Source organism: Balaenoptera acutorostrata, chromosome 5 (assembly GCF_949987535.1).
Source record: "Balaenoptera acutorostrata chromosome 5, mBalAcu1.1, whole genome shotgun sequence".
NCBI lineage: Eukaryota > Metazoa > Chordata > Mammalia > Artiodactyla > Balaenopteridae > Balaenoptera > Balaenoptera acutorostrata.
The window spans coordinates 15,479,036-15,503,953 of NC_080068.1; the positions used below are offsets into that span (position 1 = coordinate 15,479,036).

The following is a 24,918-nucleotide window of genomic DNA, read 5'->3' on the forward strand; positions in this document are numbered from 1 at the left end:
TTTTTTTTTTTCATTTTGTTTTTTAAAAAATGTACGTAAAGTCAGCACAGGAGTGATCCAGTCAAGATACGGGGGTGTGTGTGTGTGTGGACTGCTGCCCTTCAGTTAGCCAGGGGGGATGGGCCCTAGGGCCAGAAGGGGACCCTGGGGTGGGGAGTGAGGGGGAGGAGGTCTGGGATAGGCCCACAGACTGTTCAGTTAGGCAAGGTGGAGCGTGTGGGCACAGAGGCAGGTTGGTAATAAGGTGTGCTGAGGCATGATGAAGTAAGAGGGGTTTAATGGTGTGTGTTTTAACATTTTATGTAGTTAATTTTTGTTTTTTTACTTTCTGTGGGCTGTCCTAGAGAGAGGGTTGGAGAGTGTGGGAATCAGAAGTAAGGAAGGGCTGTAGAGAGAAAAGCAGTCCTAGGAACAAAGTGAAAGGCTGGTGGTCAGTGGAGTTTTATTTTAATTTTTAAAAATTATTAGCACCTTTAATTAATTAATTATTTATTTATTTGTTTTTTGGCTGTGTTGGGTCTTCGTTTCTGTGTGAGGGCTTCCTCTAGTTGCGGCAAGTGGGGGCCACTCTTCATCGCGGTGCGTGGGCCTCTCACCATCGCAGCCTCTCTTGTTGCGGAGCACAGGCTCCAGACGCGCAGGCTCAGTAATTGTGGCTCACGGGCCCAGTTGCTCCGCAGCATGTGGGATCTTCCCAGACCAGGGCTCGAACCCGTGTCCCCTGCATTGGCAGGCAGATTCTCAACCACTGCGCCACCAGGGAAGCCCCGTCAGTGGAGTTTTATAACAGCGGCTGCCTGTCCTCGGATATATTGTATTCTCTCCATTTGTTCTAACTCTTCAGTCAAAACCAATAGCACATAGAGGATTGTCCCCTGACTTGCTTCTTTCCCTTCCTCTGAGTTTTTGTTGTTGCCGTAACTTCAGGCCCCCTCTGCACCTTGAACACAAGGGCTCCTGTGTGCAGCAGACTGACTAAAGAGTGGAGACAATGGAGGGAGATTATAACATAATCTTTCTTGCCTTAATTAAAAAAAATCCTTTCCCTCATGCTCAGAGCAGTTGTTCTTCCTTTTTTGTGTTATGGATCCTTTTGGAAAACTAGGGAAGCTTATAAACCACCCCTCCCCCAATAATTTTTAGATGAAAACATTCATAGCATTTCAGGGGAAACCAATTAAAAAGATACAATTTTCAAAATATAAAAAGCACACTTGTGATATAATAATATGTAAGTCTTTATTGTGCATTAAACAACAAGATCTAGCGGCAGGTCGCATGACTACCTTAATTTCAAAGTAGTCAATGAGTAAACACTACTCCGAGTTATCTGTAGCAACTGAGATATAATATGAAAATGTTTGTGATTTCCACAGGTGACTAGGTCACAGGTATTGGTACTGTGATTTGTTGACTACTTACATAGGTTAAGGAAGTGCTAAATTTCAGCTAAAAGTTCATAAAAACAGAGATGAAATATTTTACCCCACTCAAGTTATATCCTGCACTCTGTGTGTGAACCATTTGGAAGTCTCAACTTCAGGCTAATCACTCTTGCCTCAGAGGAAATATTTCACCTCTCCTTTCCAAGGCTGATCCCATCACTCATGGTCTGGGCCCCTATTCTCTATTTTCTCTGGGACCCACTCCAAACAAATATCCCAGATTGCTTTTATATCTTGAATCTTTTTCTATCCATGGGTTTTCCCCTTCTTTCATGGCATATACTTGGCATTTCTTCCATCTTCTGTTTCCCATAAGGGCAGTAAATAGCCTAACTTGCCTGAATGTGGCCAGTACATTGACTGGCATGTGCTCTTTAGACGTTTACTGCTTGTGGAAGGTGCTCATTCAATGTTTAGAATAAATAAATAGGTACTTCTCTTTCCCATGGAAATTCACAGACTTGTGTTTCAATTAGCAAATGCTGTAACTGTCTTCCTTCTGGTGAAGGGAAGATCCTCCTAGGATCAGTGGGCATCATAATCAGCCCCGCTGGTAAACTGAGTAAAGTAATAAGTAAATGCCTCAGCCAGTCCATGAAAGTTAACGTTCTCCTGGAGGGATATGCTAGATTTCCAAATTTAAGCAATTTTGTTAAGAAAAGTTGAGGGTGACTGTCTGTCAAACCTGTTCATTGGTTTCCGTGATAATCTGATAAGAAAATGTTGAACGATTTACAACTTATAGCTCTACGTGTAAAATACAGTTAACCTCAATTTCATTAAGTTGCGAATGTTTAAATGTATATGTTTTAAAATATAGTTCTGATTTAAATTTTGTAGTAGATTAATGGAGACATGAGTTATCTTAGATTAAAAGGATAGAATTCAGTGACAGTAGAATTTATATATGAAGGGAAGATCCTGATAGAATTAATGAGCATGCAAGCACTGTTGATAAATACTGTATGTCTAATTTTAAGCAATGACTGATATGTTAGCATACATAAACCGTTTACATATTAAAGAACCTATATAAATTAGTAAGCTATATCTTAATATTATTAAAAATAAGATACTTTAGCATGTGGCATGTTGCTTTTTCTAGTTCCAAATGGCAGTCATGGTAATGGAAGTACATTATTATTGGTTTTATTACATTTATGTACTTGCCAGTTCAGTAGGGAACTCAAAATATTTTACAGGGTCATAAAAATTAATTAGTAGCATTTTCTTCTTGTAATGATAAGCGCCCACATTAAAATTATCACATTCCGTGTACCTTATGCTTTGATCACCATTGTTTTATTCCTCCCCCTTAAGGAAAGGCAGAGCAACTACTACACTATATATATGCATAAAGTAATTTTATACTTGCCAATTGATCTTCCCTTGGGGGCTACTGTAGTTTTTATAAATAGCTTGCTGACTTCGAAGAAACATAGTTCTGTACTTAGGAACTCATCTGGAAAGGGCATTTCTTTGGGGATATGGAGACCATGTGTGGAATTTCAGCTACAGGAAAAATTCTGGGATTTAGACAAAGAAATATTGGCTGGTTTAAAATTGAAGGTCCGTTTGTGAAAAATTGGTTTGCTGTTAATAGCCATATTTTGTTTTTAGAACCTAATATATTGTGGGCTCGTGGTCCCCAGTCTGGAGTTTTCAAACTCCTGGGGACCTGCAAACAGATTGGTACCACTGGTCATATTATCCTGGTCAAAAGTACTGATTTGAAGTAGTTTATCTTTGATTGATTTATTAAAAATGAGCAAATGTTTCTTACTTAAAAATGTCAGTTTGTTTAGTTCACTGAATTTTTCATAAGGTGGAATTCATGGAGTAAAAATAACAAAAAATTCATTTGGGAAAGACTCATGTCAGACTGAAGCCTGATCTCTGCAACTGTCATATATGTGAGATTGTTGCCTCTAGAGATTTGATTGATTGAATTAATGTATTCATTTGTAAAGCTAAAAAGAAAGACTATTTAGGTGAATTTTACTTTTTTAAAAAATTGAGGTATAATTGACATACAACATTATATTAGTTTCAGGTGTACAGCATAATGATATGATATTTGTATATATTGTGAAATGATTGCCACAAAAAGTTACATCACCACACATAGTTATGATGGGTTTTTTTTTTTTCCCTGTGATGAGAACTTGTAAGATTTACTCTCTCAGCACCTTTCAAATATACAATACAGTATCATTAACTATAATCACCATGCTGTACATAGTATCCCCAGGGCTTGTTTATTTTATAACTGGAAGTTTGTGCCTTTTGACCACCATTGGTCATTTCTGAATTTTACTTTATGGTGAATATCAAAGTTTAATGAACTACTTTTTATCCCACATTAAAATTTTTGATGGAAGATGCAAGTGGTTTTATGATTTCTGTGATGAGAATACCTGTGGAAGTTGGTACATCTTACATATATTATTATCCTTAATGCAATGGATACGTGATACTGAATTCATATTCTCAAAGTAACTTTTTTATGCTGGATTAAGAGATATCCAAAATAATATCCTTTGTTGTTTTCAGGAGCAGTGATATTTTTTTCTCTGTTTTTGATTGTTTGTTTTACTTTTTTTTCTTTTTCTTTGAGGAAGGGCAGGAGGTCATGGTTAGATTAGCAGCACATGCCAGCATCAAGCTCCAAGCACTATGGATGTATATGACACTCCACCACCAATTTCTCCAGATCATTGTAAAAGCACTAAAGCTGTTACTGAAGACTTAATTTTCTATGAATTCACTTTGAAACATTTAAAAATTAAAACAAACGTTAAACGAATACTTGTAGAATTACCTGTTTACAGTCCAATTTAATTTTAAGAAAGCTTTGCTTATCATATTCTTAAATGGCTTAAATATGCTGATAAAAATTTCTCATTCTAGTGATTTACAGTCTTTTTCTTCAGGATGGTGTTTAAAATACCTAACCTCAATTCTTCCTATTGCAAGTTAAACTTTTTCCTGTTCAGTCTGTAGTTGGAGGGAAAGTAACCGAGTTATTTGCATTTTCTCTGGGCTGCCTTTGTATGTTTGAGGATTACTAGGAAGCTCTCTATTCTTGTTGGCTCTCTTCCTTCAAACCCCATGCTGCCTCGTCTATTTTATAACATTCCTTTAGTATCCTGAAATGATATGATACTCTACTATAATTTTATAGCAATATAAAGGAAAAATTACATTAAAATTATTTTTATAAAAAATTTTAACAAGTACATTTTCAAAAATAACATGAATTTCAATATGGAAATGTTTGGGCAAGACCATAACAGGAATAATGCAGTAGTTAGGTTCTTGTACATATGTGTAGCGTCACTAGGAAGACCACTGATACAAATGCAGGTTAAAAAGAAATTGGTTGTATCAATGACTCAAAAACAAGTGGTGCTGAGAATGTGGGTACGAATTTTTGATATGGTGCATCACTTTTGACAAGGCTCTGAACAAAACAAATCTCTTGACTTACATAGTTGTGTTTTTGAAAAATTCAGTGTGTATTAAAAATCTTTCACAAATGCTATGTGTTTGTGTAAAATGGAGTAAAGTTCTAGACTCAGATAATTATAAGCATATTTTTCACACTCATGAGTCTCTAGCCATTCATTCAAAAGACTTTAGGGACCCAAGAACATTCTTTGTTGGGGACTGTCTTCTGTATTGGCAGCAAACATAGCAAGGCTCTTTTCAGCCCATGAAAAGCCAATAATATTCCCTAGTCACTGTGCAAGCCAAAATGTGATCACTCATTTTCAGAAAGACCAGCCCTAGGTGATTCTTTTGAGAACCTTTGCTCTAGGATAAGCTTTTAAACCTTAGGGCCTATTTTTAAAACATCAGTAGTTTCTTCTCCTCCTCTATAGACTGTCCACTTTTTTTTTATTCCTAGTATAATCAATAAGGATAAGGACTTCACATTTGCTCATCTCAGAATATGCTTAATAGACATTGAATGGTGCAGCTATAATAATCTAGGTGTACAAATAAAATTTCAGTTAAATGACCAGTTGCTGACAAACCATTGTGGGTGATTACCAAAGACATCCTTTCATCTTCTTTAAGTGGAATTCCACTTCATGTAAAAATGGAGCATTTTATTTTAAAATACGTGGGGGTAGAATAATAACACCAAACATTTGTAGGACACTTAAGTAACAGTTACTTTACTTGCCTTATCTCTTATTTTTAAGTTTGCTAACCATCTGATAAAGCGGGCATTATTCATATCTTCACTTTACAAAAGCAAAATCAGAGCTCAGTTACCTTGCTCAAGGTCACACAACTATTAAATAGTAGAGCCAGGATTTAAACTTGGGTTCTTTTGACTCTACAGCAGTTGTTCAAAAACTGCAGTGGTGTTCAGATAAAGTCTTTTTGAAAGTGGGTCACCACTGTTGAAATGTGTCTAGCACAGACCTTCAGAGAAGCTTTCTTAATTTTTAATAACATATTTATCTGTAATTCCTCTTAGTTTCCCTTTTTTGGGGGCAGCTATATGTATGGGATATAAAAGTGACCTATACCCAGAAATTCTACTTGCTGGTGTTTAAATTTCAAAACGGCCGTGAGAAATTGATGGCGACCAGTACTCCAAACTTGCCGGCATCATGACGCTCATCAGCGATAAGCATGTGAGCTTAGTCTCCCTGTGTGGTCAAAAATGATAGAAAATATGAAAACACTGCCACGTACTTGACAAAAACTACATAAATAGTAAAACCCAGAAGGCAGAGGATAATGCTTATTTTTTGTCAACTTCAACTAATGGGAAAGCCTGCTTGAAAATTCTTCTGGTGCAAGTTACCAGTGAAGAAAATGAGTTTACGTTGCTGCCACTGGTGATATTTGTGACTTCTAGATAGACAGTACCTTTTAGTCTCCTGTGTGGTATTCTTTTCAGCATCAGTACATTTATTTAAAATAAAGTCATATGAATGGATCAAATGAGTTATGCTTGTGCTTGACAGTGAAATAATCAGATTTTCACTTATATTTAACATATAGAGAGGCTTCCCATTAAAAATAGCATTTGGTCATAGTTGCTGACACAGCCTCTTTCCCTTCTCTGCTAGAAGACCAAGGAAGACCTAGAAACAAACACATACAGTATTGGAGGGAAAAAAAGACTGACACTGCTAGAAATTTTAATGCATTTCCTCCACCTGGAAGGAACCAAACTGGGAAAAACCAGATTGTCTGATGAAACAGATAGCCCAGCCAATCTAAAGTAGGAAATGTAGTTTGCTGCTTTCGTCACATCTGCTGCTTGTTCAAACGCCCATGATCTTTAAACAGTGAGAAAATGAGGCTGCTCTCCATCTGCTGCAGGGGTGCTGTTTTTCTTAGGAGGCTATAGTATTACCATCACTTATGCCTCCATTGTCTTATGTCTTTCCACATCCGTCCAGCAGCTGTATGAACAATAGAAAGCAGCAAGAGCATGAAGGACTGGGAGAGTTGGAGCTGCTGACTGCTTGCATCCTGATAGGAAGAGGTCTCCTCAGGTAGAGGGTTCAAGGTGGGAATGGAGAACTAAATGGTAGGCATTTTAGTCTTTGATGATCCTTTTTCAGACCAGCAGTATTTAAGGAGAAGTTTCCTCTGCAGTCCAGAAGAGCAGCTTTAAAATAATGCCTGAGAGTCACTGGGAACTGGGCTTGTAACTCTTCACATTCCTGCTACAGCATTGAAAAGGGGTTTCTATAACCATCCAAGAGTGCAGTGAGCCAGGCCACACCCTCTGTTGATGGTGGACACCATCGTCATCATAGAAGAGGCAATAGAAAAACTCAACAGTGTGTGATCTATGAACAGATACTGTACTTGAGGATAAAGGTTGATCATCCTGAAGATGCAAGAGAGAAGCACATTTTGGGGAAATACTTAGAACTAGAAGAACATTTAGAAAACAGTTTACCATAAGAGAACATAGAAGATATGGTATCTATGAAATTACAGCAGGGAGCTATAAGAAAACAAACTCATGCTTTAATAAAGGTGAGGAAAGATTGCAAGGAACACTAAAACTGAGAGCCAGATTTAAGTCTGCAGAGGAGGCAAGAAGAATTACTGTCTTGAAAAACTAAATCAGTGATGTGAAGAACAAACCTCAGGAAGTTTCTTAGATTTTAGAGGATCAAGGGGTGCAAACAATGGAAGAGGGAACTGAAATTCAATCTAAGAAAGATAAATATAAATGGCTGATAAAAATATGAAAATAATTCAGCCTTATTATGCAAAGAAATATAAATGAAAATAATGAGTTCTCACTTTGGGCCAATCAAATTAACAAATATTAATCATGACACACTTCTGACACAAGTTCAGTTAAAAAAAAGATGCTGTTTAAAATGTACAGTTACTTAATACTTCAATAAAAAACTAACACAACATTGTAAATCAACTGTACTTCAATAAAAAATGGACAGTCATTTAGATAGTTTGATAACATTTTCTTAAAGAGGTTAGCACTTAATCTAAAGGAATAATGCATATGTAATAAGATTTATATATAAGGAAAATAAAAATTGGAAAAAATGCAGTAAACTGTGAGAGACTTAAATGTAGTAATAATTTATAGCCTTAAAATCATGGTTTTGAAAATATCTTGTGACATGGAAGCGTCCTTCCCTAATAATGTAGTTTCAGTGTTTCCCAAACTGGATGCTAATAGAGGAAAAAGGAAAATATGTTAAGTGGGAAATAAATTTGGGAAGCTGCTTGCTACCCAAATTTGTTATGACTTGCTTCCTAAGTCATTTATTATGATTTGAAAAGTCATGATAAATATTAGCATATTATAGGCTCTGAGAAATCCTGCAATAAAGACATCTACTAACCATTTTACACCACAAAAACACTGTTTTTAGTGGAACATCTCCCAGAAGGATGTTCTTTAAATACCAGTTTGGGAAACAATATGTTTATGAAATACAAGTAAATACATCAAATAACTTACAATTATCTCTGAATAGTGGAATCGTTTTATGCTTTTATGTAACTCAAATTTTCTTCAAGAATTTCTTCAATAAGAATGCAATACTTTTTTTTAATATAAGAAAGTACAGCAAATGTATTAAAAAATTTGGGGGAAGTCCAGGTATAAAACTTAATAGTCATTAGAGGAACCATCATTCTGGTGGAATTCATGTCACGATTACTTGCTATTACAGAATTTTGGATTAGACATGTATTTTAAAATGTGGAGGGAGATATTTTGACCGAATCTTTAATGATACTGACTTAGTTCCTCCTTAACTATGAATGATGAGTTTCAATAGACCAACAAATTGCGTTCTCCTGAGTCAAAATAGAATGAAAATAGTTATTGTTTGTTTGTTTTAATCAAAGAACTGAATACAACCCTTATATTATTTGTTATTAACCCTAACCATATGAAAAATAGTTCAGGGAGGTTAGTTGCTGTTGATGGTTGAGGGGTGTGTGTGTGTATGTGCACGCTGTGTGTTTAAACTTTCTAACTTCTTCCTCATTTCTTCATTTTTAATACATCAAGGTGAAAAACACTGTAATCCTACCTCTTCAGAGTCTTTCTCCACCGTTTCTAAATCAACTTAAATTTTTCTAATTATTCACAGATGAGAGTAAGTCCAAAGAATTTTTGTTCATGTTATTGTTGTTTTTTCTTCTCTTTCTTTTAGAGATGACTACCTTTCTTTTTGCAGCTATATTAATAGATAAGCACATCAATCTAGTTTACTATTGCCCTAATCATATTTTATTAATGCAAGAATTTTTGGACTAACAGGGGAAAATCTGGAAGTGATTTAGATCCTTGCCTTTTTGAAAAATTTGAATTGTGGTCCCATCAGACTGTCTAGAGCAAGTTAAATTTGGAAGGTGAGAGAATTAAGCTTCAGGAGGCTACACTTTGTTAGAATGGGTGATATTCACTGTAAGTTGTAAAGTGAAGTTGAAAGAAATGCGTGTTTTAGTTAATAATTCTTTTTTTAAAAAAAAAAACAAAAACAGCTTTCCATCTTTCAGTTATCCAAATGAATTTTTTATGATTTAAATGAAGGCCGTATAGCACACAACATGCATACCCTTCCCATGAGGGGTGCTTCAGTGCCGAGGAGTCAATAGACCAGTCTTACCTGGTGTTCTGTAGTGTGTATAGGGTAAAATAGCATTTCTTCCCTCACATTAATTGACTAGGTAAGACATAATTTCAGAAGACCTTCTGCACATTTATTTTTAGAACAGTCAAAGAAAGTACTGGAATCCTCAAGTGGTTAGCTCCTGCATTCTTGATTTGGTGAACACTTTGATCAGTGTAGTGTAGCAGTTTTGCAGCCAAATCCTAAACCAGCTGGCGTAAAGATAACCTTAAAACAATGGGCTTCAGTGACAAGGCTTAAAAAAAGGGGTTAATATGCAGTAAAAATAACAGAGAAACCTGTGAAAATAAAAATACTTTTGAGTTCTTTTGGCTGCGACTGTGAGCAAAAATTATTTAATTGCATATTAATGACTAAAGGGTGGTGTGGTTAGGATTTCAAAAGTAAATTATTTCCATTTCATCCAATGAAAAAGTCCTCTTCTTCCTGGGTCTCCAGGAGCTCAGTTAATGTTTTGCATTGTGATCAATGTGGTTTTGGGGATTTTCATCTGTAACTAATTAGAACTTGTTTTTTTTTCTTAATTTGAAATTCCACCCCTTTGGTGAAACTCTCTAATTGGAATAAGAAAAGCAAATTTTTCTGTCCCATTCTCTCTTCACAAGTGATTCCCTATCAATTCCTAAACTGGGTGTAGCACTGCTGATGAAGGGAGAACTTGAAGGTTGAAAGAATTAATGTGGTCTGTCACTTTATTCTGTATCCAGATTTTTTTTTTTTTTTTTTTTTAACCAAGAGGGGAAAGTTTGGTCTCCTTTGGGTAGGGAAGAAATAACGTAAGGTCTGAGAATTATATATGCTACAAACTTCAGGAGCAAAAATTGTGTATTCATAAGTGTTTAGAGATCCAGCAATGTTGTTCAGATGCTGAACAACTACTGTGTCCCAAATAGTCATCAGACGTTACAGAATGAGATACATAATCCCAAGGGGCAGCTCTTGAGAACAAGGGCCATTTCTTATTTGTTAATTCACAGGTCTTGAATAGCAGTTTTTACATAAAAGGTTTGCTTAAATATCCATCAAGAAAGTTAAAAAACTGAGGCATAAGGATTCAATTTATGAATTAAATTGTATCTATCTTATTAAACTTGTTCTATCTATTGGTCTTTTACAGCTAGGCGTCTTTTTTCTTTTTTAAAGAAGAGGTGTTTGCTACTTATACTCCATGTTTTTCAAGTTTTGTATGGGTTTTCTCATCCTCCTATTAATAAGTACTGAGATTATATTATAGGAAATGCTGTTTTATAATAGTTGGAACTAGCTTTTAAGTTTGTCAGACCCATGTCTTCTTGATTCTAGGCATTTCTGCTGCCGGTCTCTCCTAGAAGTTCTTGGACTGAGTCCACCTAAAAGTTCACCTTATGTGTCTCTTTTACAGATCCCATTCCATCCTATTTTATTCTGTCCCATTCTTTTATTCTTTCCTATATGTGTATATATTTTTCATTTTGGTCTTGAGAGTTATAGATAGTGTAGTGCAGTGATTAAGGGAAAGGACACTGCAGCTAAACTGGATTCAAATTCCAGTTCTGCTACTTACTAGCTGGACGATTTATGGTGAATTATTTAAGCCCTCTGTGTGTCACTTTCCTGATAGATAAAATTGGGATACTAATATCACTTACCTCTCAGAGCTGTTGTAAGATTAAATGTGATACTGCATGTGAAGTGCTTGGAATGATGTTTAGTGCACATCTAAATTCCTTTGTCTATCTTTGAAGACTGATTAGAACTTGATATTACCTGTTTCATCCCAGAGTATTTTCTGACCCAGTTTGATGGTCGTATTTCACTTTGACCAAGTTTGAACTCTTGCTTTGGTCTGCCCTGCATGTTCCTAGAATACTCTCCACACTGCTTCAGCTATTTGAATTCTAATTATCTGGGAGGGTGCGTGTCAAGCCTTCTATCCTACCCTTTTCTTACTATCAAAGTAAAGACATGGTCCCTGAACTCACAAAACTCATAGAGATTGCAAACCTTTTGAGTGCAGACATAGAAATTGCTTTTTGGTATCCCCAAACATTCTGTATTACAGCACTGAGCAAAAATGTTACCCAATAAATACATGCTGATTATAAAATTGTGCTTGTTGCTAATCTATTTAATAAAAGAGAAATGATATATAATAATATAGGTCAGAATAGACTTTTTCTATTTACAATTCCAGTTGTATGCTTACTAATAGATTAGGAATAATCAGAGGTTGTTTTCACATTGTATAGTCCCCGAACCTATTGTATGAATGAAGTAGGATCATCCTAAGGCTGAATTTCATACAGGTAGGTGAATAGTTTGTATTTACTGCTTGGTATACACATAAGCTATGAGGAAACTATACATTTTAGTGAAAATAATAACAATAACCTTGCTGTACAGCAGGAACTATAACATAACATTGTAAATCAACTATAATAAAAACTAAAAAATAGTAGTAGTAGTTAACTTTATATAGTGCTTACTATTTGCCACATGGTACCTGTCTACCAGCACTGAATCTGGACTGAAAAGCTTTAAAAAAAAATGAGGACAAGATGACTTGGGGAGATAACAAATTTAATTATAAATGTTAGAAACTTATTTTTTTAATGAAAGATTTTAGTTTAGAGAGTTTTGTGTTTAATAGAGATGGTGCTTCTAGATAGCTCACCGGGCTGTATCTGGCTATGGGGGATATCAGATGGTGGAGGTCACCACAAGAAGTAGAGTGGGACAGTGGAGGACACTGTCCTTGCAACATGGAGTGCTGAATAACAGTTCTGAGATTTTCTTTTCCACTGGAAGTCTCTCCAAGGACTTCAGGCTACTCAAACTGAAAGGTGAAGAAAATAGTAGCACTCTGTATTTATTTTGCAATATCTATTTGGTTTCTAATTTAGGCTGTGTGTTTTCCTTTAATGTTTCATTTTGACATAATATATTTTAAAATGGACTTTTCTTGTGGATAAACATTTTATGATATGATTTTCTTAAGTTCTAGGCGGCAATGTGGCTGTGTTTTATTTACTTGAATCACATGTGATGAGAACCAGACTCAAACTTATTTCAGAAATAGTGTTAATTATACAAATGAAAGAGGCAGTATCTTTTTGATTCATCTACACATTTCAGAGTTGCGCTATAGTGCATTCCTAAAACCATATCTGAATAATCACACAACATCTTCTAATGTTGGTAGGTATTTTATACTTGCCCATTGGAAGTTATATTTAATTAAATGACGACACAATAATGTGTGGTTGTCAGGTAGGATGAGATTTGGCATATGGGTAGCTACAGGAGTCCCCCCTTATCTGTGATTTTGCCTTCCGAGGTCTCAGTTACCGTCAGCCAACCAAGGTCTCAAAATATTAAATGGAAAATTCCAGAAATAAACAATTCATAAATTTTAAATAGCACACCATTCTGGGTAGTATGATGAAATCTTACGTCATCCCACCTGGGAGGTGAATCATCTCTTTGTCCAGCGTTACCCATGCTGTATACCCTACCCACCAGTTAGTCACTTAGCAGCTGACTCAGTTATCAGATGAACTGTTGAGGTATTGCAGTGATTCTGTTCAAGTAACCCTTATTTTATGTCATAATGGCGCCAAAATGCAAGAGTAGTGATGCTGGCAGTTCAGATATTCTCTCATTGTGCCTAATTTATAAATTAAGCTTCATCATAGATATGTATGTCTAGGAAAAGACATGGTATATATAGGGTTTAGTACTACTCAGTTTCAGGTGTCCACTGGGCATCTTGGAGTATCATATCCTACAGGGATAAAGATGGGGCTGTAGTATATGGTAATGAGGTTAAAGGTAACGGAAGATAGATTCAAATGTACATGACAAATTGTGTACTTAAATTGTTCTCTTAATTACTGTAGATTTTAGTTGATCTCCTACTGGCATATATAAATTAAGAAAAAGTCAGTGAAAATGTTGGTAGGTCATGTTATGTTCTCAGGTGTCAACATTTGGAGTGGGCAAAATTCAAAGAATATATGTTGCAGTAGCTGTGCTGTAAAGAAACAGTAGCCTGTGTCTAGAGTGCCCATCACTGTAATTACTGGAATCTAGTCTCCAGAAGACCCTCTCTTTGGGATACCACCCCAACATGGATCTCAACCTCTCCCATTTTGCACCTCCTTTATGGCGGGTGGGCAGTAATGGTGGCAGGTGGGAGGATGTCAGGATAAAAAGCCTGGATTAAAAAAAAAACCCTTCAGTTATTAAAAAATTCAACTTCAAGTTCCTGTTGGAGATTTTGCGGGGAGGAGTGGAGGTATGAGGGAGGATTAGAGCGTCGTTCTGGATATTAGCGTGACCTGAATTCCACAGGAAGGAAATGTTCATTAGGTGTCATTTCTGAGCCACGTAATTTTGTATTTCTTTTACAAACGGTTCATTTAATAAGAGTCAGAGACTTACTAAAAGACTTAAATTGTGTAGAGGTAGATCATTTCTTAAAATTTCTTGACTGTAGATTAGGAGCTTGACTTAGTTATGTTAGGCATTGGACCAAGGGGTACAAGCTCAAGGTGCTTTAATTGTGTTTTGGAAAATACTAGGACTGGAGGTTGAAAGTCAACAAAAAGTCAAACCCTCTTGATTGCCTTTTAATCAAGGTTATTTAAATCATATCTAAAATTGTACATCTTGAACTTATTTTTTTCTATTTAAATATGTTCTTTATATGACACAAATATTTTTGATAACTTTGGTATATGGAGGTTTGTTTTATAATTTACAAATGATATGTTTCAATACAATAATTTATAGAATAAGAATTAAGTTTATGGATATAGTCTAGTTTAATTCAGAAATATAAATGTAGACTTATTTTTATTTATTAAAACTGAAAAGAATATAGTATGTAGTTCAAAACACAAAGCTGTTCATATTGTTTTCTAAAATTTTCAGCAGTTCCTGTTGCCTTCAAGATGAAGTCCAACATCTCTTTCAAGGAAACCTCATCTTTCTCATTTGTTCCTTTGCAAAGCTTCTCTTCATCCCCAGTCTGCTTCCTCTCCCATTCCTAATAGGGGTTTTGTCACCGTCTACCTTCTCAGGTGTTACCTTAACACATCGCTGTAGCTTTCTAGAGGGTGACCGCATGTTTCATAGATAAAATATAGGTCTTGAGAGACGTCTGTCAACCTTCTGCCCTGTACCAGTGCCCACCCATGCTCTCCCTGATATTTAGAATAGCAGTATTCTTATACAGTCGTCTTCTCTGTATCTCCTCTTACTCTTCCTGTCTTTTTCTTTGCTAACTCCTTCTTTACAAACTCTTTTCCCTTAGCAGAACCCTTCCCTGGCCCAATCTGAGCATCCAGCTGTTGCTATAACTCTTTGGAAAGAAGTTGTCTGTGTTCCTGACTACCCCTTCATTGTTCATTTCATTGTCTGTAGCTAGACTTGCTTTCATCAAGTCACTAATGACTATTGATTTGCCAAATCTCACAGACACTTGTTTCAGGCACTGGCATATCCCCTGTATCCAGTGGTGCTGCATATGAAACACACAGTAAATATTTGTTACATGATGACATTTTTCACTTGCATTATCTTCTCTTCATTTATCTGACTTCACCTTCTCTAGGCTCTTATACTGGCTTCTTAAATATCTGTGTTCTCTCTAAAGTTCTCATTCTAGCATGATTTTTACTCTTCTCTGGATAGAAACTCCATTTACAAACATATCTCCAAATGTGGAGCAGGTCTCTCACCTTAAGTCTTGGCCCATAGTAAAAGACCTCAATCCTTTTGTGTGTTCATGGAGTCTCAAACTCAGGATGTCCAATTTTGAACTCATGATCTATCCCATAAAGTATAGTCCTTTTATGTTATTACCTGTAAGTGACATCACCAGATCCTCTGAACACTGAAACCAGATCTAGAAACAGCTCTCTAATTCTTGCTGCCTCTAATAACTTAATTTTGAGTCTTCCTATTCTCTTTATTCCTCCATCTTAGGGCCTGGGTCAGTGCCATCTCAATTTTCACCTGGAATGGACCTAGTTTGGTCTCTCCACGTGCCTCTCTAGCTTTGGCTATCTATGTTTTATTTTTCTTTTCTTCTCTTTTTTATTTTTTAACCTAAAGAAAAGTTTTTAGAGTTTCACTGGGATGCATAAAATGTTTTTTTTTCTGGAGCAGATTGAAAATATTTGTTTGTGAACCCTTAGAAAAACAAAATTTTTCAGAACCTTCCAAAAGTGATTGACACATTGCTCAATACATGTTTATGATTTCGATACAGTTACTGTATTTTTTGAAGTTAGTTTTAGCTGCATATTAAGATCACAATTTACTTCTTTATTCAGTTAAAAAGAGAGCTTCTCAATGTTGTTGGCTTTGGGCATGGGGAAACTAATGGGATTACATTTCCTTGGAAGGGGCCAAAAAGTGTCCTTTGTTTCCAGTGTTGAAGGATAAGTATAACTTTAACAGTTGTATTTGAGGGAAAGGCCATTCTAGGCAGAGGGAAGACAAAAGCCATTGCTTAATGCAATGAAAAGAAGCAGAGTGAAAATATTCTTGGAACATGAAAATAATGTTTGGATTTATGCAAATGCATTTGACTTAAAAAAATTTATTATTTATTTGGCTGTGTTGGGTCTTCATTGCTGTGTAAAGGCTTTCTCTAGTTGTGGCGAGCTGGGGCTACTCTTCATTGCAGTGTGTGGGCTTCTCATTTGCAGTGGCTTCTCTTGTTGCGGAGCATGGGCTCTAGGCACTTGGGCTTCAGTAGTTGTGGCGCACAGGCTCAGTAGTTGTGGCACATGGGCTTAGTTGCTCTGCAGCATGTGGGATCTTCCTGGACCAGGGCTCGAACCCGTGTCCCCTGCATTGGCAGGTGGATTCTTAACCACTGTGCCACCAAGGAAGTCCCTCATTTGACTTATTTTTAATCAGAAGTATTGGTAAGAAAAGATGAATATTTATGTTTGCCTAGTAATGTTAATTTATTTAGACAAATACTTCATCTCAGGGATTCCCAATTTGGCAGACTAGATGTGATGGATTGAATGCTGCCCTTTAATTTCTTCCACAACTCCTAGTTTCTTGTTAGCACTGCTTATTTACATAGTAGTATGAGTCTCCATGGAGTCATTATTTAAAAGTCGAATGTTAGCACACTCTGAGGATAGGGCCAAAAATAAAAGACTGTATCTTAACTTTGTCTAAAATCGCCTTTTTTTTTTTTAAACAATAAAGCTGTAATTTGTTTAAAATAATTTCTTACTGTCTTTCACACACATATACACACACATAAAGGAGGCATACTACTTTGTATTTCTGCTTGCTAGATAACTTGTGAACTTCATTTATTCTTTCTATAATGTAAAGGATAAAACCTCCATAGCTGTTCTTTTAAAGTCTAGAGTCATTATTCATATATTGTATGAAAACAATTTTACACTTTTTTTCTTCAAACCTTTTTCCTTTATATTACTAAGCACCAGAAGAAAGCCAAATTTTTCCTGTGATGCTAAAATGTCTTCCAGATCACATGCTGAAGTACCCTTTCCATTTTTCCTTTGAGGTCCTTCTGAAGTGATCAATTGTAGACTTTTAAGTATATATGGCTAGGTCTTTAATGTGAGCTACTCTGTCTAAATTTAAACTCTTCAGATAGCATGTATCTGCAGTATTCAGCTTTGCATATGGGCTACACTTTAACCAGGTAGTATTTAGTTTTCTTCTTTTAGGTAAGACTGAAATTAGGGGTGTGTTCCATCTGTATTGTATGGGTTCAAAAGACCTGCTTGATTTTGAATTACTCTTATTTATTATAAAATAGAACGTGACTGTTTCTAAGTATATATACTTTTCCTAGTTAGTAATACTGTTTGAATTATTTTCCTTGAGATCATGTAAGCATTTCTTTAAAAATTTTAGTTTTTTTTTTTTTTTTTATAAAGTGATTCATGTTTTATATATGCTTGGCTTTTAAAACTTTTTTTCCTAAAGAAATGAAGCTGAATGGTTATAAAGAACAGCAGCTCCACTTTCCCCTTTGAGACCTGGTCAATTTCTGTGTAAGGAATAGCAAATATCTTGCAGATTGAATAAATTAGTAGTAGTACTTTCAAGGTGATATTTAGCAAGCCTTATGGGTAATAGAGTTGAAAATATATGTAATCTATATGTTATAAAGTTACATTAATTAGGGAAGAAATTGTGGAGAAATTTAGATTTTAAAGAAATGTATCGTGTTGTTGTAAACAGCCTTTTAAAATTCTATTTTTATAAATTCTGACCAGTCTTAACTAACTTTTGCTTTTAAAACTTTGGATAAAAATTCATGTTACATGAGTTCCTTCAGTGTGAACTTAGAGCTGTATTTGGGTTTGTTTTTGTGATTTTCTTCCACTGAAGTTGGAATGCGGTCTTAGGTTTTTGGCTCTCAAGGGCCGTCATAGTCACACTCTAGTTCTTAATCACTGTGTCTGTGGAGTGTCTTGCTAATGTAGCTCGCAATGTATTGACTTCTCCTTATTTCCAGCCAAGATTTTGGAAATGTTTCAACCAAAAACAAAAAAAAAAAACATTACGAATTTACCACTTGTGATGGAGAACATCTTTACCCGGTTATGCTATTTGCTGTGTGATGATTATGGAATTACTGCGATAATAGAATCTGTCAACTTAGTTATCAGTGCACATTTTGGATTACAGCATCCTTCGCTTTTTTTTTTTTTTAATATTTTTTTAAATTAATTAATTTATGGCTGTGTTGGGTCTTCGTTTCTGTGCGAGGGCTTTCTCTAGTTGCGGCAAGTGGGGGCCACTCTTCATCGCGGTGCGCGGGCCTCTCACTATCGCGGCCTCTCTTGTTGCGGAGCACAGGCTCCAGACGCGCAGGCTCAGTAATTGTGGCTCACGGGCCCAGTTGCTCCGTGGCATGTGGGATCTTCCCAGACCAGGGCTCGAACCCGTGTCCCCTGCATTGGCAGGCAGATTCTCAACCACTGCGCCACCAGGGAAGCCCCGCATCCTTCGCTTTTATTTCTTCTCAGTCCTTTTTCTTGTTTCATTATATCGTAGAGAATGGAGAATTGGGAAGGAAAAGAAATGACTTCATGTTTCATCATTTAATTCAACTTTTTTGAGTATGTGAGAGTAAATGTAAACGTTCTTGTTACCATGAGGCTTTTGCATTATCTGTGGATTTGATATTCTTCCGGCACAAAGTATCCTCTGTTAGCACAGTGAATTTATAGTGCTCCAACATTATTGATAGTCTTGCATTGGATTCTGACCTGACTCTGCAGGCTTTTTCTCTAAAACTGAGATGATACAAAGAAGGTTAACATGACTCAGAATTCAGGATTTCCCATATCAGCACTGGAGGCTGTTCTGTGGTTGCTCTTGAAGGGCAATTACGGAGCAGTGGAAATAGCTTTAGATGAGGAGTTGAGTAACCCGAGTTCTCAAGTAGACTCTGTTGTTTTCGAGTTTCAGACACTCAACTGTAAATAAATTTTTTTCAGTGAGAGGTACAATATTATGTTAAATGCTGCACGTGCATTATCTTAATTCTTATAGTCAATGTAAGCTAGGCATTTTACAGATTGAGAAACCAAGGCTTAGAGAAGTTAAGCAGCTTGCCCAAGATTACAGCCAGTAAATATAGAGCTGGAATTCATTCCCAGGGAATGTCTGGCCCCAAGACCTGGCTCTTCTCTGCTCTATTCTCCTTGTAAAGTACCATGTACTTATTGTGAAGATTAAATAAGCTAAAATATACATCCTTTGTAAAGTAAGCTATTAGTCTTGGTATCGTAAAATGTGGACATGTTTGGAATTGGAACTGTTGTTAATCCCTTATACTATTTTAAGGCTTTACATTTACTTCATAATTTTATATATAAATATTTTACACCTTCAGGATTGCTAATATTTTTTTCAATGTCATATTTTTTGATTTATGAAGTACTCATGTTATTTTTTAAAACCTTTACTAAGAGAGAAGGAAATCTATGATTCCCTCTCCCTGCCCTTGTATTCCACGGAATTTTGTTCTGGAAAGGAAAAAAAAATCAAGTCTTACCTCAGAATCTTCTTTAGGATTTTCTGAACTTCAGAATTTAATAATTTTTTATATTATTCAGTCATTATTTAATGCTGGAGAATAGAATCTTTTAACACTCCACTATTCTAAAAAAACAAACAAAAAAAACCAAGGTAAACACATTAAAAAAAATGGGTTGATTGCTTCAGTGAAGATACTGAATAGTCAAAAAATTTTAAACAATTTAGTTTACTACCTGTATATACAAGCTATTTTGAGTGTTGTGCATCACTGAAATACTTTAATGCCTTCTTTACTTAGTATGCATTGCTGAAATACCCTAAGGTTTGATTCTAGAAAGCTTGAAAAATTTTAAATTGCAAGAGGAAAACAAATGAATGCTTACTCATGTTGTAACACTTTTCTGTAATTTCCCTCAATTTCTGAGGTTGTCCTCTGGTACCTTTTATTCAGGTTAGGAATGGATTTTAAGTACTCTTGATTCCAGGTAATTTGTTTAATTGTCTTAATGCTATCTTTATAATGACTTTAAGCTGTGGCACTCTGGGAGCCAGTGCCCAAGGGCTGGGTAATTGACATCCCGGCGGTGAGGTCTGCTTTCTCTTACTGGCCTCGGCAGCCTCTGTGACCTCACAAAGGCGTTTAAAAAAATCTTTTAACCTCTAGTAGCTTTGAAGGCAAAGTTCTAGAATATGGTTTGGGAATTAAAAACTGATAGTTTAAGTAAAACTAATTTACATACATATTTGTAGACAAAGCCCTCGAGTCTAAACTATAGTTTAAACTGTGGTTTAAATACCCTTTAAAAGCATACAAATTTTTTTCAAAATTATTTTTTAAACCCAGGAACAATATAGTGTGAAAAGTCCCTATCAGTATCACGTATTTAATGATGATTACAAGTATTTGTTTGAAATATAAATTTGGGAATTCTATTTTTTGATTAAAGTAGAAGTATATGAAATTATTAACCTTACTTTTCAGATGGGAAAAAAATTTCTTCATCTTTCATGAATAGTATGATTGATGAATCTACTGCTTATTGTTTAAGATTCTTATTAACAATTTCAAGTATTTAGCATAGCCCTGTGTAAACATTCGGCAGTAGAAGATGATCTTTGGTTGCCCAGTTACTTATAAATGCTTTCTGTGAGCATGAAACTGAACTTTGGATAAAGGATATAAGAGATGATCTCTGCTCTAAGAAGCTTGGAGTGAAGAAATTATAATTTGAACTAATTTACAGGTAATGTAAGTCCACACTGGCTTTGAAAGATGTTGTAGGATGTCTTCATTTATAGGAAACCCAGCTGATTAGATTGCCTGTGGTCCCCCAGGCCCACATCACATGTACCTAGGCTATATTTAGAAATAGTCTACCTGAATTTTATTTACCTTCAGTCAAACTTCCTGGGTCATCACTGAGCAATCTTGTAACAGGTATTCCTGATGGCATTCTTTTGCCTCTCTGGTCTGTCTGTCCAGCGCTTTATTTGTTCTGTCACTTCAGAGACTCTTCCTTGAGTACTGACCACCTTACCAAATGACCCTCAATCCACGTTTCTAGTTTTATCTGGTCCACTCTTCTCTTATTTGCCTGTTTGCCTGGATTTTTGCATTTCTCCTCTTTTATGTAGGTTGGATCTTCTGCCTGGTCTTTCCACTTCTTTCTCTGCTTTTCTAAATCTTATGCATACTTCAAGGCTATGAATTATGACTTTGTAACTTCATGTGTGCTACTTATTACCTGTGTTTTATTGCCTTTAAAAAATTGTGATAGAAAACATAAAATTTATCACCTTAACAATTTTTAAGTGTACAGTTCAGTAGTGTTAAGTATATTTATATTGTTGTGCAGCAGATTGTTACAGCTTTGTCATCTTGCAAAACTGAAGCTCTCTGCTCCCATTTCTACCGAACAACTTCCCATTTCTCTTTCCCCCCAGCCTCTGGTAGCCACTATTCTACTTTCTGTTTCTATGAGTTTGACCACTTTAGATATATAAGTGAAATTATAGAGGGTTTGTTTTTTTGATTACTGGCCTCTATCACTTTGCATAATATCCTCAGGTTCATCCATGTTGTAGCATGTGACAGAATTTTCTTCTTTTTTAAGGCTGAATAATATTCCAGGGTATGTATAAACCATATTTTGTTTATCCATTCATCCATCTGTGGGCATTTGGGATGCTTTTTACCTCTTGGCTGTTGTGAATAATGCTGCTGTGAACATGGTTGTACAAATATCTCTTTGAGATCCTGCTTTCAGTTCTTTTGGATATATATACTCAGAAGTGGGATTGCTGGATCATATGGTATTTTTAATGTTTTGAGGAACTGCCAGAATGTTTTCTGTAGTAGCTCCACCGTTTTATATTCCCACCAACAGTGCACCAGGGTTCCAGTCTCTCCACATCCTTTCTAACACGTGTTATTTTATTTTTTAATAGTAGTCAAAGTCATTACAATAGGTGTGAGGTGATATCTCATTGTGGTTTTGATTTTTCATTTCCCTATTGATTGGTGATGTTGAACATCTTTTCCTGTGCTTGTTGGCCATTTGTATATATCATCTTTGGAAAACTTTTATTGCAGTCCTTTGCCCATCTTTTAGTTGGGTTCCTTTTTTTGCTGTTGTTGGTATGTAGGAGTTCTTCATATATTCTGGATATTAAAAACCCTTACCAGATATTTAATTTGCTAATATTTTCTCCCATTCCATAGTGTGCCTTTCCACTCTGTTGATTGTGGCCTTTAGTGTGCAGAAGCTGTTTAAGTTTGGTGTAGTTCCAGTTGTCTGTTTGCTTTTGTTGCCTGTGCTTTCAGTGCTATCCAAGAACTCATTGCCAAATCCAATGTCATGAAGCTTTCCCTTTATGTTTTTTTCTAGGTATTTCAGTTTAAGTCTTTAGTCCATTTTGAGTTAATTTTTGTGTAAGGTAAGGGTCCGGCTTCATCCACCTTCTTTCAAATGTGGATATCTAGTTTCCCCAGCACCATTTGCTGAAGAGACTGTAGGTAAACTAGACCTTGAAAATTGTCTAATTTACTCATTAATCATACTGAAGCTAACATTTATCACTGAGTGTTAGGCATTTTTGAAACACTGTGGCTTTTTACAGATGAGGAGATTGAAGCAGGAAGGAAGTTCAGTAACTCATCTAAGGCCAGGATAAATTGAAATGTTTTATCAATTCATTAATTCCTAGTTACTTAACAGATGTCTATTATGTACCAAGACTGTGTTTTTCAATGAATTGGTCTCATGTTGGCATTTCAGGCAAGACTGCCTAGTGTATTTAAGCATTTCAACTTGATGCTCTGTGTAGAGTGATATGATTTATGCTGATTTTGCCATTTATTAATACTTTTTGTGTGTGATTTGAATGCTCGTAAGCTTGCAGTAACTGTAAAACACAGGGTTAATTAAAAAGAAAATCACCAATTCATACTTGGCATCATAATCTCATACAGTTTTGTTTTTCAGACTATTAAAATTTTCTATTTTGTGAATCCAACTCAAGGTCTCTACTGATTTGGGGTTAAATACAATTGTATTCTAACAATGTTCCTTTTGCAACTTTGAACTATATAAGAAATGGATTTTATTTTGCTGTGAGATTGTGGGAATTTTATTACACTAATCTGGCAGTCAAGTCAGTTTGTCAGTTTAATTCAGATATTAATTTGTTTGCCTACTTAATCTGATACCATCATAATGAAAAATGTAGAGTCTTATTTCTTTTTACCTTATTTACCACACATTTTGCTTTTTGTCTTCTTCCTTATTCTTTGTCTCTCTTGTTTATGTGTTTTAACTGGAAAACCTATTTCCTACCAAATTAAGATCTAATTGTGGTTTACAGAAATTTTACTAGAATCGGATGATGTGAATACTAACAAAGGGCTATGAAAATACAATTATTTCTCTTGCTTTCCACTTTTTGCTAAATAAACTTGGTTAGAAAAATGTTACAGATGAAAATCTAGTTTGTATAGTTTACTCTCAATCTGTTGCTGTCCTTTTATATAAGTGAAATCTTTAGTCTTACCTATAACTTACTTAGCCTTAATATTGGCTTCTTTTTGGAAAGATGCCACACAAACTTCATATGGTATTTGTGATTTTATCATGTAGAGTACTGTATTATGTTTGCAAGCTAGGAGCTCAAAAGTTAGAGCTTTGAGATGCTGTAGTACAAATTTTTTTCCCCAATTTAATTATGTATTACCATTGGCTCTGCATTTGAATTGGTAAAAGATCACCCACCCTTTTCTCAAACCAATAGATTAAAACAAATAATATCTTAATTTTTTTCTCCTCTGTTGACAGAGTGGAATTCAACCTCCTCTTTCTTAGATGTGAAAGGAAGGGAAGGTCATTGCAAGCTTTGTTGATAAAAATAAGGTCATAGTAATTATTAAAGAGTTTAGGATGTTTGCTGGGCATCATTATTGCTTTTTGACATTTTGACTTTGGGGTGTGCTGAAGTTAACAGAAAGATAATATGTTTTATACAGAGAATGGAATGTGCATTTGTTCCTTTAGTTATCAGTAGGAACACATAAGATAAGGAAACTGGTATAAATCAACATGACAAAGTAGATGTGACTTGTTATACAATGAGAAAGTAACCTGTGCCTTTCATTTGAAATGTTGGCTTACACATGTAGTCTGTTTATCAAACATTTACACACTGGGTAATAACCTTTTCCCAAATATTGCTGATATCAACATGATCACATTTTTCAGGTTAATGCAAACTAGATTACAGAATTATGCTGTTTTCAAGCAAATCCAATCCATTATATTTTCGGGCTGATAGTTCTGGTTGGCTTCACGCATTTGAGAGGGCAAACGTGAAACAGGTGTGAGGACTTCAGAGGCCCCAACCCTGAAGAGATTGGCGAGGACCTTAGCGACTGTTCATTTAGCGACTCTTTTCTAACCGGTTTGTCCTCGTGTGTAGTTACTTTTTATAGTGTGCTTCATAGTTCAGGCAATGCTACAAACACTTCATATATATTCATTTTACATATATCAACACACATGTATATAAATATATAGAGAGAGATATTCAGTATTCTTTGTGACAACTCTGTGGGGACTCTTCTGTTAATATTCCTGCTTTAAAGATGATAAAACTGACCCCTGGAAGGTTAAGAAACCTGTCTGAGATTACATGGCCAGTAAGTGGTAGAGCTGGGATGAAATCATGACCTCATGTTCTTTACTGCTAATGTTATACCGAAAACCTATGACACCATTTCAATA

The 24,918-nt window shown here is 35.6% G+C and overlaps 1 protein-coding gene across 2 annotated transcripts in view; it reads left to right on the plus strand.

The window, feature by feature from the left end:
- The window catches only part of BMPR1B (bone morphogenetic protein receptor type 1B), a 439,992-nt gene that overhangs the window by 93,721 nt on the left and 321,353 nt on the right, over window positions 1-24,918 (plus strand). The gene's annotated exons all lie outside the window — the stretch shown is intronic.